Source organism: Peromyscus eremicus, chromosome 1 (assembly GCF_949786415.1).
Source record: "Peromyscus eremicus chromosome 1, PerEre_H2_v1, whole genome shotgun sequence".
Classification (NCBI taxonomy): Eukaryota; Metazoa; Chordata; class Mammalia; order Rodentia; family Cricetidae; genus Peromyscus; species Peromyscus eremicus.
Genome location: NC_081416.1, coordinates 74966783 through 74980604, shown reverse-complemented (window position 1 = coordinate 74980604; position 13822 = coordinate 74966783). Strand labels below are relative to the sequence as shown.

Below are 13822 nucleotides of genomic sequence, written 5' to 3'. Positions count from 1 at the left end.
CCCGTGACCTTCTCTTGTTCCCTCCCCGCAGTCCTCGTTCCTCCCTCTCATAACCCCCCCCTCTACGTTCGCATCCTGTTCATACAAATTTAAACTCAGCTTCCTCATACGAGAGAAAACATGCAATATTTGTCTGAATCTGGGTTATTTTGCTTAACATCATGATCTCGGTTCCCTTCATTTTGCCTGAAAATATTATGATTTCATTCTTCTATAGCTGAATAAAATTTCATTGTGTGTAAGTATCACATATTTGTTTTGTCATTCACCTGTTGATGGACACCTAAGCTGGTTCCAGATCTCCTGGCTGTTGTGATTAGTCCTGCAATGTGAATGTGCAGAGATCTCTGCAGTATTCCAGCCTTCTTGGTTTTTGTTTGTTTGTTTGTTTTTGTTTTTTGTTCTGTTTTGTTTTGTTTTGTTTTGTTTGGAGACAGGGTTTCTCTGTGTAACAGCCCTGGCTGTCCTGGAACTCACTTTGTAGACCAGGCTGGTCTCAAACTCACAGAGATCCGCCTGCCTTTGCCTCTCGATTGCTGGGTATTAAAGGAATGCGCCACCACGCACCACCTTCTTGTTTTATGAGATAGGGTCCAGCTGCGCAGCACCACACCTATTTTATGCGGTGCTGGAGACAACCCCATGCAATACAAGTATTCTCCCAACTGAGCCCGGCAGCCCAGGCCCCAGCTTTTCATGTTTTGTTTTCACAGAGGGTCTCACTAAACGCTCAGGCTGGACCTGAGCTTTCTTTCTGTCCTCCTGCTTCAGCCTCCTGAGTAATGGGATCGTGTTGATTGTTTTCCATCTGACTATGTGCTGAGGAAGGCTCACCCACCTGGGCAGGAGGAAGGTGAGTGCAGACGGTCCCCTTAGTCATTCACATCCCTAAATTCAGAACCAATTAGGAAAGAACTGAAAGGAAGCAGGGCACAGCCTCTGGGAAGCAGACAGGGACAGATCTCTGAGTTCTAGATCAGTCTGGTCTACATAGTGAGTGAAACCTGTCTCATTTAAAAAAGGAAGAAAGCTGGGTGGGTGGTGGTGCATGCCTTTAATCCCAGCACTCGGGAGGCAGAGCCAGGCTGATCTCTGTGAGTTTGAGGCCAGCCTGGCCTATAGAGTGAGTTCCAGGACAGCAAGAACTGTTACACAGAGAAATCTTGTCTGGAGAATTCCAAATACATACATACATACATACATACATACATACATACATACATACATACATATATACATACATGCATAGAAAGAAGACTGAGCCGGGCGGTGGTGGCACCTTTAATCCCAGCACTCGGGAGGCAGAGGCAGGTGGATCTCTGTGAGTTCGAGGCCAGCCTGGTCTACAGAGTGAGTTGCAAGAAAGATGCAAAGCTACAGAGAAACCCTGTCTCGAAAAACCAAAAAAAAAAAAAAAAAAAAGACTGAGAATAGAGATGCTTTTGTCATTAATTCAACAAGTGTGAATGAGCTCATTTCTTCTCATGTGCCATTATAATTTACTTGTTTGTTTGTAGACTGGATCTTGTTATGTAGCCTAGGATGGAATTTGCTGTGTACTCCAAGGTAGCCTCAAACTCACCATCCTCCAGCCTCAGCCTCCCAAATGCTGGGATTACAGGTACCCGCCCCCCCTCCGGGGTGGTTTATTTCTGTTTGCTTGCGGCACAAATCTGACAAGGCGGTCACCATCACACTGTAGATGTCAGTTCCCTTCTGTCTATCCCAAGTCTCCGAACAGTACAGTTAGCCCTCTGTATCTGCACCCATGTATCCATGCAACTGCAGGTGAAAAATTACTGGGCATACAAAGATTGTTTTCCTTGCCTTATTTCCTGAACAATACAACACACCAACTACTTAGACAGTATTGACATTGCATCAACTGTTATAATAATCTAGAGGAGGTTATAAAGTATACAGAAAGATGTGTATAGGCGATAGATAGATAGATAGATAGATAGATAGATAGATAGATAGATAAATTGATAGATGATAGATAGTAGATAGACAGATAGATAGATAGATAGATAGACAGACAGACGGATAGACAAAATATCACATTTTATATAAGGGACTGAAGCATCATTGGAGTTTGGTCTTCACTGAGGAAGTCCTGGAATCAATCCTCTGTGGATACCAAAAGACAACTGTACCAGCACATAGTGTGGCTTCAATAACCACTCCTCGAATGGCTGGTGAGTAAATCCTTCTATATGTGAGGATGTGCAGGGCCCCAGCAGCTGCATGGGGTACTGAGACTGAGCAGCAGGAGGCAGCTGGTGGAGCCTCCTTCCATCCTGCTTTCTGGACCCTGGTGCCCTGTACCCTCACTCACCCAGCAGGCAGTACATGTTCCCTCTTTGGCTGCTTCCTCTGCAGTCTCTGGGTCTTTCCAGGGCACCTGTCCTCCTGTACCTTGGGTAGCTTTATACCTGGGACTGAGCCCTAGAACCGCCCAGGAGGGAGGGGAGCTACTCCCCTAGGCAAGGAGGGCAGGCAGCAGACGCCCTGGCAGAGAATGAGACAGACCCAGCCAGGGCACAGAATAGAGAGTTTTGAGAAAGACCAAGGTGAGGGTATATATTTCAGGCCAACCAGAAGCCCAGGGCGAGGAATAGTCAGTGAAGGGGACACTAAGGTGACAACCTAGACCCCCACAGCCCCCAAACTTGACCTTAAACCCTGGTGGTTGGAAAGGAGGGGGCAAGGGCGGGGAGAGGATTATGGGGGACAAAGGGGCAGCCCTGCTCCCTGCTGCTCTGCACGTCTTGGGATCCAATTTCCCAGGAGGAGGCCGCCCCCTGCTCCGCCCATGGGGACCCAGGCATTGGGCCCTGGCTTTCAAGGAGTTTGGAAAGGAGCAGGAGGAGTGGTTTGGGAACCCCATGACCCACACCCAGGTGTGCCCCCGAATACAGCAGCTTGCCCTGGGCCGGCAATTTCACATGTTCATTTGCTCAAGTACTCGTGGACCGAATGCCGTCCCTATTCCAGGTGCTTGGCACAGAACGTGGGACAGATAGGCCAAAATCCCTCAGAGGCTTGTCTATATGCACATATCCCATACCCAGAGTCCTAGACAGACAAGGACTGGTCTGCGCAGATGCACAGCGATCGGTACACAAACACATCCCCAACACCTGGAATCCCACCCAGCTGGAGCACCTACATATGCAGATAGATGTCCCACATCTCACGTGCCGCTGTCCGGGATCCTCACCAGCCACACCTCAGCCTCTTAGGAGTGCCTGTCCCTCTCCCCAGTATACAGGGACACATGTACAGGTGGCCTCGCGTGCATTCTCCTGAGACCCTCCCCCTCCCTGGAGATGTGGGGGAGGGCTCCTCCCCCGAGCTTTAGGAACTTGTCCACCATGGAGTGATGCCATTTCACTCTGTCAGAGTGTGTCAGCCAGATGCTCATCCTCACTCCCTTTAGGGTGGGAGGACAGTTCACCCCACCTCCCCTGGGAGAGAGCAATGTGGACACGAAGTCAAATTCATTCCCAGCGGATACAGTACAGCACCTACTGTGAGAACTACCGCAGTGGAGAAGACCACCAGTAACAAGCTGACAGGAGCTGATGTTTCATACAGGTATGACAGCACATATTTATAATCCCAGGACTAAGGAAGCTAAGGAAGGGGAAAAAAAAAATCTTGATTTTGAGGCCAGTCTGGACTGTCTCAAAATGAAATTGAGTAAAATAAAACAATCCAAGGTTTCCTCAAGTGACAAGTGGCCGAGAATCCAGAAGGATTCAGAGTGATTAGCTGGGGTGGGGAGTGGGGCAAAATCAGCTAAGGAGCCCAAGGTCCAGAGAGGGGTAGTTGCTTACCTGGAATCACACAGCAAAGCTTGGCAAATCCTAGAGCCTGTCCCCAGCTTGGGGGTGGGAGTGGGTATCCCAGATCTGAACTGTAGACTGAGCTAGGAAGGAGGTTGAGGACACAGACAGTTCTAAGTAGGGGGTTTCTAAACAGTATCTCCAAGGATGGGGGCCGCCAAATTGGCAAGTAGGGCCAGTGATAGGTAGGCGATGATGTCAGGGGATTAGGGAAGGGCCATTGAGTGGGTGCACTGAGGCGTGGGCCAGGGCCAGCGGAGGAATAGAGCGGGGAGTGGGAGGGAAACAAGACACACGATCTGCACTACTCACAGGTGAAGGTGTACGTGGGCCTCACCCAGGAGGGAAGGCCAGCCCCCACCAGCCTCACCACTGCCCCCATCAAAGGGCTCATTTTCCCCTCAGAGCTGGAGGGTGTAACTCCCACCCCAGGGCCAGCTCTTTTTGTCCAAGTGACTGTCTTGGTGTTGGGGAAGATCAGCAGCTCTGCCACCCTGTCCCACCCTGCCCTGTGGTCTGACTGTCTCTGCTGCAGTTCTGGTCTCACCAGAAGCCAGTCCCTTGGGGATCCTAGCAGTTCAAGAGTCAGTATGTTCAAAAGTCCTGCCTGTGTTCATCACTGGCTTGAGAGAGATAATCTCTCTGAGATTTGGTCTTTCCTTTCTTCTTCGTTTGTGGTATTAAGAACAGAACTCACGCCAGGCTTGGTGGCACACGCCTTTAATCCTAGTACTAGGGAGGCAGAGGTAGGAGGATCTCTGTGAGTTAAAGGCCAGCCTGGTCTTTTTTTGTTTTGTTTTGTTTTGTTTTTCGAGACAGGCTTTCTCCTCTGTGTAGCTTTGTGCCTTTCCTGGATCTCGCTGTGTAGACCAGGCTGGTCTCAAACTCACAGAGATCCACCTGCCTCTGCCTCCCGAGTGCTGGGATTAAAGGCATGCACCACCACCGCCCACAGCCTGGTCTTGATAGTGAGTTTTATTTGCAACACAGAAAGACACTGCCCAAAAGAGAGAGAGGAAAGAGTTGAATCCAGGCCCTTTCCTGTGCTAGTCAAATGCTCCTTCCACGAGTTACATTCCTGGCACTCCACTTGGTTTGTTTTATTTTTAAAGACTTGGGCTGGAGAGATGGCTCAGAGGTTAAGAGCACTGGCTGGTCTTCCAGAGGTCCTGCGTTCAATTTCCAGCAACCACATGGTGGCTCACAACCATCTGTAGTGAGATCTGGTACCCTCTTCTAGCATACATGCAGACAGAACACTGTATACATAATAAATAAATAATTTTTTTTAAAAAAGAAGACTTATTTTATTGTTTGTGTACAAGTACGTATGTGTACACATGGGTGTAGGTGCCTGTGGAGGCCAGCAGATGGTGTAAGTCCTCCTGTAACTAAAGTTGCAGGTGGTTGTGAGCTGGCTCTCCAGCCTTACTTAGTTTTTTGTGTTTTGTTTTGTTTTGTTTTTAAAGACAGGGACTCATTCTATAGTTTAGACTAGTCTCAGTCTCCAACTCAACAATTCTCTGCCATAGACTCTCCAGGGCTGGGATTACAGGTGTGGTTTATGCAGTGCTACAGATTGAACCCAGACCTTTTCGAACACTAGACAGACACTCTACAAATTGTGTAACATCCCAGCATCTCATGAAAGTTGTCCTCTGACTTCCACTTGCATGTGCATTCAAGCATAGACCACACACACACACACACACACACACACACACACAGAGAGAGAGAGAGAGAGAGAGAGAGAGAGAGAGAGAGAGAGAGAGAGAGAGAGAATGAATTACTTCTGGTGGTTATTTGACTTTTTCTTTTTCTTTTTCTTTTTTTCTCCCTTCGAGACAGCATTTCTCTGTGTAGCCGTGGCTGTCCTGGAACTTGCTTTGGCAGGTTGGCCTAGAACTCCGGAGATCTGCCTGCCTCTGCCTGAGTGCTGGAATTAAAGGCGTGTGCCACCACAGCCCCGACTACTTGACTATTCTTTAATGTGGACCTTGGCTTGGGCCCTACATATACTAGGTGAAGCCAAAGTTGGCATTGTGCATCTCCTCCTGAGAGAGCAGCCCGTTCGGCTCACCGAGGCAGCATCCAGCACAAGGCGCGGAGCACAGACTCACTCATCTTCCAGTCAGGCACATCTTTCATGATGATGGATGGCCTTCTCCTCCACATCCTTCCTAAGAATCTGCAGGGGCCTTCCGTCCTCTGGGCCTGGAAAAGTGGCATGAGGGTGTGGTATTGTATTCCCCCAAATATTATGCATGCTAATAAACTTACCTGGGGTCAGAGACAGAGCAGCCACAATATTAAACATGAGGACAGGCAGTGGTAGCACACGCCTTTTTTTGTTTGTTTGTTTGTTTTTGTTTTTTCGAGACAGGGTTTCTCTGTGTAGCTTTGCACCTTTCCTGGGACTCACTTGGTAGCCCAGGCTGGCCTCAAACTCACAGAGACCCGCCTGGCTCTGCCTCCTGAGTGCTGGGATTAAAGGCGTGCGCCACCACCGCCCGGCTTATTTTGGTTTTTTGAGACAAGGTTTCTCTGTGTAGCTTTGGAGCCTTTCCTGGAACTCACTTTGTAGCCCAGGCTTTCAACTCACAGAGATCTGCCTGCCTCTACCTCCCGAGTGCTGGGATTAAAGGCATGCGCCACCACTGCCCGGCTACATTATTTTATTTTTTCACTCAACCTTTTTGCTCAAAATCATCCCACACTAGTTTGCCAACTATAATTATTGTCACATATTGTGGTGATATTGTGTTCCCCCAAATATTGTGCACCCTAATAAACTTATCTGGGGTCAGAGAACAGAACAACCACTAGATACGGAGGCCAGAAAATGGTGGCACACACGCCTTTAATCCTATCACTTGGGAGGCAGAGATCCATCTGGATCTCTGTGAGTTTAAAGCCACAGTGGAAACAGCCAGGCATGGTAACTCATGCCTTTAATCCCAGGAAGTAATGGCAGAAAGCAGAAAGGTATATAAGTCGTGAGGACCAGGAACTAGGGTTGGTTAAGCTTTTAGGCTTCTGAGCAACAGTTCAGCTGAGATTCATTCTGGATGAGGACTCAGAGGTTTCCAGTCTGAGGAAACAGGATCAGCTGAGAAATTGGCGAGGTGAGGAAGCTGTGGCTTGTTCTGCTTCTCTGATCTTCCAGTATTCACCCCAATACCTGGCTCCAGGTTTGTTTTTATTAATAAGAACTTTTAAGATTCGTGCTACAACATATCTTACAGAAAAGTAGAAGGGAGCTGGGATGGAGTTTGATGATGGGATGCTTGTTTAACTCCCTGGGTTTGATCTCCAGCATGACAAACAGACTTTTAAAAGGGCTCCGGAGATAGCTTCTTGGCAGAGAGCTTGAAGGCACATGTGAAGGAGCTCTGGGTTTTATCCCCAGGACTGGAAAAAAAAAAACTTGGTACCGCATGCCTGTATTGCCAGCATTCAGGAGGCTGAGGCAGGAGGATCATGAGTTTGAAGCGAGTCTGGGCTTCATTGTGAAACTCTGTCTCAAAGAAAAGAGGAAGAGAGAAGATTTACTGCGTCACAGGCCATGATAGCAGGGAATGTAATCCCATCAGCTGCCCAGAAAGAACATTGATTTGTCAGCCTGGGTGTCTTAGTTACTTTCCTATTGTTGTGATAAAACACTGTGACCAAGGCAACTTACAAAAGAGAGAGTTCAAGGTTTCAGAGGGCTAGAGTCCATGGTAGCTGAGCCGAGGCAGGCAGCAGGAGAGTTCACATCTTGATCCACAAGCAGGGGCTAAGAGCAAACACTGGGGATGGTGGGAGTCTTGAAACCTTAAGCTGCTCCCAACGACACGTCTCTTCCCCAGTGAGTCACCGTCTTCAACAAGTCCACACATTCTAAAACTGGGACCATTCTCATTGAAATCTTCAGATCACTGGCCCGTTAGAACAGAGTCCAGATCAGTCTAGGCAAATTGCTGTTAAATCACAGTTTTTCTTCTTCTTCTCCTTCTTCTTCTTTATTTTATTTATTTTGAGATGGGGTCTTTGCTGTGTTACTCAGGCTGGTTTTAAATTTTTGAGCTCAGGGAATGCTTCTACCTCAGCCTCCTTGACTTAACTCATGGGTTTTTTGTTTTTGTTTTGTTTATTTTTTAAAGATTTATTTATTATATATACAGTGTTCTGTCTGCATGTATCCCTGCAGGCCAGAAGAGGGCACCAAATCTCATTACAGATAGTTGTGAGCCACCACGTGGTTGCTGGGGATTGAACTCAGGACCTCTGGAAGAGCAGTCAGTGCTCTTAACCTCTGAGCCATCTCTCCAGCTTTTAACTCAGGTTTTAACTATACAAGTGGTATCTACTGGTGGTAAAATTTTCACTTATGAAGTGAAAAGGTAAGTGTTTTTTTTTTTTCTTCTTCTTCTTCTTTCCTTCCCTTTTCCCTTTTCAGTGGTGGGGGTGGAGCTCAGGGTTTTACTCCTGGTAGTCCAGCACTCTCCCATGGCTAAGGCTGAGCCACACCCGACTTTTCCTGGGCTTTCCTTTGCAATCTCCTATCTGCCTGTCGGTTAGGGTGCGGAAACACTGCTCAGCACTGAGGGACTATACAGGAGTGGTATCAGGGTGTGATGGCGTATACCTTCACATTCCGGCACTCGGGAGGCAGAGGCAGAAGGATCTCTATGGCTCTGAGGCCAGCTTGGTCTACAGGCAAGTTCTAGGTCACCTGAATCTACATCCTGAGACTCCATCAAAAAGAAAAAGAAGAGAGAGGGGAGGGGGGAGAAATGGCTCTTCTCAAAATCTTACTCTAGTTGTCAGAGCTAATAGAATGAGGCCTACAGTGCTTACATATAAAGATTGTGGTAAATGAGGGGGGTAGAGTGCTCTTTGTTTTTGAAAACTAAATTCTAGTATTTGAGATCTCTCTCTCTCTCTCTTTCCTTCTGCATCTCTGTGTTGCTGTGTGCACGTCCGTATAGGTGCCCTCAGGCCAGAAGAAATGTCAGATCCACTGGGTTGAATTTACAGACAGTTATGAGCTGCCTCATGTAGGTGCTGGAAAGACCAAGCTGGCCTCGAACTCACAGAGATCCGCCTGCCTCTGCTTCCCGAGGCTGGGATTAAAGTTGCGTGCCGCCACTGCCTGGCTTAAAATATTTTTAATTTCTCCATCCATGTAAGACTTTTTTCAAGATAGGGTTTCTCTGTGTAGTTTTGGTTCTTGTCCTGGATCTTGCTCTGTGGACCAGGGTGGCCTCCAACTCACAGAGATCTGCCTGGCTCTGCCTTCCGAGTGCTGGGTTTAAAGGCATGCACCACCACCTGCTCCACGTAAGACTTTTATGCAAGGTTTTTTTTTTTCCTCCCTACCCTGTAAACCTTTTTGACACAAAGGTCCACTACTCTAGTCTAGGAATTCGATGGCCTGGAGCAGTGACCAGTGCTTGGAGCAGTGACGCCTTCCCCTCCCCCCTCCATTTCCTGTGCACCAATTCTTTTCAGACTGAGTAAGATTAAATAAGACTGTGAGGTCAGACCCCAGCCAATGGGAAAAGACATAGTCACCATATGCACTAGAACAAAAACTAAAACATTTATTTGTGGATTCGCTCTTTCAAGTCCTTTTTTTTTTCTTCTTCTTGGAGACAGGGTTTCTCTGTGTAGCCCTGGCTGTCCTGGAAATTGTTCTGTAGACCAGGCTGGCCTTCAACTCAGAGATCTACCTGCCTTTGCCTCCTGAGTTCTAGAATTAAAAGCCTGCGCTGTTGTAGAATATTATTTTAAGATGTGTTACATTTGTTTATGCTGTGGAGCATTTGTTTAATGCCGCAAAAATGTATTGCATTCTTTTTTTTTGTTTGTTTGTTTTTCGAAACAGAGTTTCTCTGTGTAGTTTTGGTGCCTGTCCTGGATCTCACTCTGTAGACCAGGCTGGCCTCCAACTCACAGAGATCTGCCTGGCTCTGCCTCCCGAGTGCTGGGATTAAAGGTGTGCGCCACCACCATCTGGCATGTTGCATTTGTTTAATTCTGTGAAGCTGTGTTACTTTGTCTAAAACAATTGATTGGTTTAATAAAGAGCTGAAAGGCCAATAGCTAGGCAGGAGAGAGGGATAGGCGGGGCTGCCAGGCAGAGAGAATAAATAAATAGGAGAAGAAAAAGAGGGACAGAGGAAGCAAGAGAGATCAAAAAGTGAGGAAAAAAGGGGCCAGTCACACAGCTAGCCATGTTGTAAGAGTAAAAGTAAGATTACAGAAGTAAGAAAAGGAAAAAGCCCAGAAGCAAAAGGTAGATGAGATAATTTAAGGAAAGCTGGCAAGAAACAAGCCAAGCTAAGGCCAGGCATTTATAAGTAATAATAAGTCTCTGTATGGTTTATTTGGGAGCTGGATGGTGCCCCCCCACAAAAGCATAAAGAGTAAAAACAACCAATAATAAAGTTTGCCTTTCTTTGTCATCCTGAGCTTATTTCTAACATTGAGGACCCCAGCTTCTTCCATCTATAAAATGGGATTCTAAGCCAGGTGGTAGCACATGCCTTAAATCTCAGCTCTCTGGAGGCAGAAGCAGATGGATCTCTGTGAGTTTGAGGCCAGCCTAGTCTATAGAGTGAGTTCCAAAGCTACAGAGAAACCCTGTCTTGAAAAACCAAGGGAAAAAAAAGAAGGGATTCTAACTTAAGGCTTTTTTTTTTTTTTTTTTTTTTTTTTAAAGACAGGGTTTTCTTTGTTTAGTCCTTGCTGGTTTTGTTTGTTTTAAGACAGAGTCTTATGCTGCTTAGGATGGCCTTGAACTTCTGATTCTCCTGCTTCTACTTCCCAAGTGCTGGAATTACAGGTTTGAGCCCCACTCCCCACATTGTTCATTTGTTTTTGAGACAATGTCTTCCCATGTAGCATGGGTTGGTTTTGAACATTGAATCCTCCTATTTCAGTCTCCCAAATACTGGGATAACAGGTTTGCACTACCACACCCGTAAGAGGTTTTTTTTTTTTTTTTTTTTTTTTTTGAGACAGGGTTTCTCTGTGTAGCTTTGTGCCTTTCCTGGAACTCACTCTGTAGCCCAGGCTGGCCTCCAACTCACAGAGATCCACCGGCCTCTGCCTCCCAAGTGCTGGGATTAAAGGCATTCCACCGCTCGGCTCATAAGAGTTCTTATAGGTTTTTTTTTTTTTTTTTTCTTGCTTTTTTTTCGAGACAGGGTTTCTCTGTGTAGTCCTGGCTGTCCTGGAACTCACTCTGTAGACTAGGTTGGACTCAAACTCAGAAATCTGCTTGCCTCTGCCTCCTAAGTTCTGGGATTAAAGGCATGAGCCACCAGGCTCAACTCTTACAGGATTCTTAGGAGGCTCAAATGAGAAGCTGAAAGCATTTGGTAGTATACATCCTACCTGGGATGTAGCTCTTGGTAAAGCTGGGTGGAGATGTGGGTGAAAAGTGCAACTTTGGTCCCTGTGTGGACAGCGCTAGAAAAAGGCCAGAAAGCAGAGTGGATTTCAAATGGACAGACACATCCCTGGGAAACATGACTGATGTGTGAGCTTCAAGGCGCCTCTAGTTACCTTAAGGCTAGTAGTCCTAGCAAACTGTGCCTTCACACAGTTTTGGCCTGAGTTAACTTCCCAGGCAGAAAAGCCACACCCACCAAGTCTCCAGCAGGGCTGGAGACTCAGAGGAGACAAGGAAGCTGTGGGGCTGCTTGGGGTAGGAGTCAGCGGGTTTTCCAGGGCTCAAGAGGAAGGATCAAAACGGCATAAAGCAGGCCATTGGCAGCTGAGAGTTCAGAGGAGCCCTCCAAGGCTGAAAAGACAGGGCACGAGCCTTCACAGCACACACATGCTACAAGTTCGGGTTGAGGAAATTTGGTCAGTGTGCTCGTCCTCCGTTAAAAGGAGAGATGGCGCCCCCTGGGAACCGTGCTGGGTAGAGATGGTTGGAAGAGGGGTGGGAGGTAAGATGGGGTAATCTACTTGTCAGTTTTCTTCTCGCAGAAACTCACTGTCCGGCATGATGGATTCCTGGGCTTCCAAAACGATGGGGCTGGAGGGGACCTCGAAAAAATAACTGCCGTCACATGGCCCGTACCAGAACTGGTTACTTTCTTGAACACTTAACGCTAACTGCTTGGAGGTGAGTATTATCATCCCCCCTTTTCGGGTAAGAAACTGGGGTTTGATGACTTCCTAAGGCAGGAAGATTTTGTATATTTCAAAGTCTTCTTCCTTTGGTTTGCCTGACGTGTAAGGTATCGATTTGCTAAGGTTTGGGGAAGGAGCATCGTGTATTATGTGCCCAGGCTTTCTAAGGGACAAGAGCGTGACCACGCCTCCCTTGTCAAGACAATATTGGTTTTGATTGCTTTCTTTTAAAACATGAAACCGTCACTATCCGAGAAAGCGGACATCCTATACTCCCTGATCACCCCGATGTTTCTCTCTCACCCGCACTGATTCCCACAGGTGACATCCGTTCTCCACTGGAGAATGAGAGCCTGAGACTACATTTCCCTGCAAGCCCTTTAGAAAAGAAGGCCAGGAGGAAATAGACTTTCCGTTTCCGTTCGCTTGCAATTTGGCGTGTTCGCGGTGATACATATTTCAACACTAGCATCCTTTCTCTGTACAGCTAAAGAAGACACTACATACCCCAGCAGGTACTGGCACCGAGGGCAAGCGACTAGGTTGCCATCTCGACAGCAGTCCTTTCCTACTTATCCTCAGAGAATAGTCTTAGCCGTTGGACTACAAATCCCATAGCATCCTCTGCTCTTTCACCCGCCATCTTTGCGGTAGTCCCCGCCCCTCTCACTTCCATTGTCTCGACAGAAGATAAAAGAGGGGAGCGGGGGAGACTACAATTCCCGGCCGGCTTTGCACCACTGAGTGCGGGATTTTGATAGTTCAGGCGGGCTAGGCGCTCCAAGTGGTAGAATGAAGCGACCAGGAAAGGTTAGGTAGCCTGCCATCTTTATGGTAGTCTCTTTATGCTCCTGGTTCTGGCATTCTTAAGGAACACAGGAAAGCTAGAAAACTACTATTCCCATCCCACTTCATAAGATCGACTTATTAGGTATACGCCCCTCCTTCGCCATCTTGCTTGTAGTCCTCGTTCCTTTTCACCTTTCCATTGTTCCTGACGAGTAGAAATGGCAGCGGGAAGGCAGCAGATGGACTGCGACTCCCGTCAGGTACCACACACGCGGAGGGTTGTGGACCAGAGGGCGTGTGAGTGCCTGGAAAGGAGGTCGGGTCGGGGGAAAAGGCCATCTTGTTTGTAGTCATCGTTCCCGCTCCTTCTCTATGTCCTGCTACGGGGAATCTCGGGTCAACTGGACTATAATTCCCGCCATGCTCGGCTCCCAGCGTGGCATGCTTTTCGCCATCTTATTTGTAGTGCCGGCTGGCCCCAGCATCCCATTTTTCCCACGATAGCGCCCGAATTTGCAGGACTACATCTCCCGTCGTGCTTTGCACGCGCTCGTCCTGGAAAGTAGAGGTGGTGGAGGAAGGAGGGAGAAGGGGGCGGGGTTCCTCTGGGAGAAGGAGGGAGTAAAAAGGAGGAGGAGGTGGGAAGGAGGGAGGGGAGAGGGAGGAGAGGAGGAAGGAGGAAGGAGCTGAGGAGGGATGAGAGCGGCGACCAGGGCCCGGGGCCGAAGCAGCGCGAGGCTAGGGGTCTAGGGGTGCTGAGGCACCCCAACTGCCCCCACCCCCTTCCTGCCTCTGCCCCATCCTTTCCTTACACCCTCCCATTTTAGGAGAGGATTTATTCAAATTTTATTTAAATCCCCATATCTTGAGGGTCGCGCGTTTGAAGGGGGGAGGGCGGGGGCGCGCGCAAGCTGGGGGGGGCGGGGCCGGAGCAGCTTCCTTCACCCCCCTCTGCGCGCCCTGTCTCTGTAGGTCAGGGGGCCGCAGTACAGGGGCGGGCCCAGGGGAGGGGGGCAGGTTGCAGTGACCCCCCCCTCCCCGGGAACCGG

At 48.2% G+C, this 13822-nt stretch overlaps 1 long non-coding RNA gene across 1 annotated transcript; it reads left to right on the top strand.

The window, feature by feature from the left end:
• Window positions 1-11510: 11510 nt before the first annotated feature.
• Window positions 11511-13656, top strand: LOC131913600 (uncharacterized). The gene is made up of 3 exons (XR_009379931.1): window positions 11511-11711; window positions 11838-11976; window positions 12306-13656. It is a non-coding gene; the product is annotated as an uncharacterized LOC131913600 (long non-coding RNA).
• The last annotated feature ends 166 nt before the right edge of the window (window positions 13657-13822 follow it).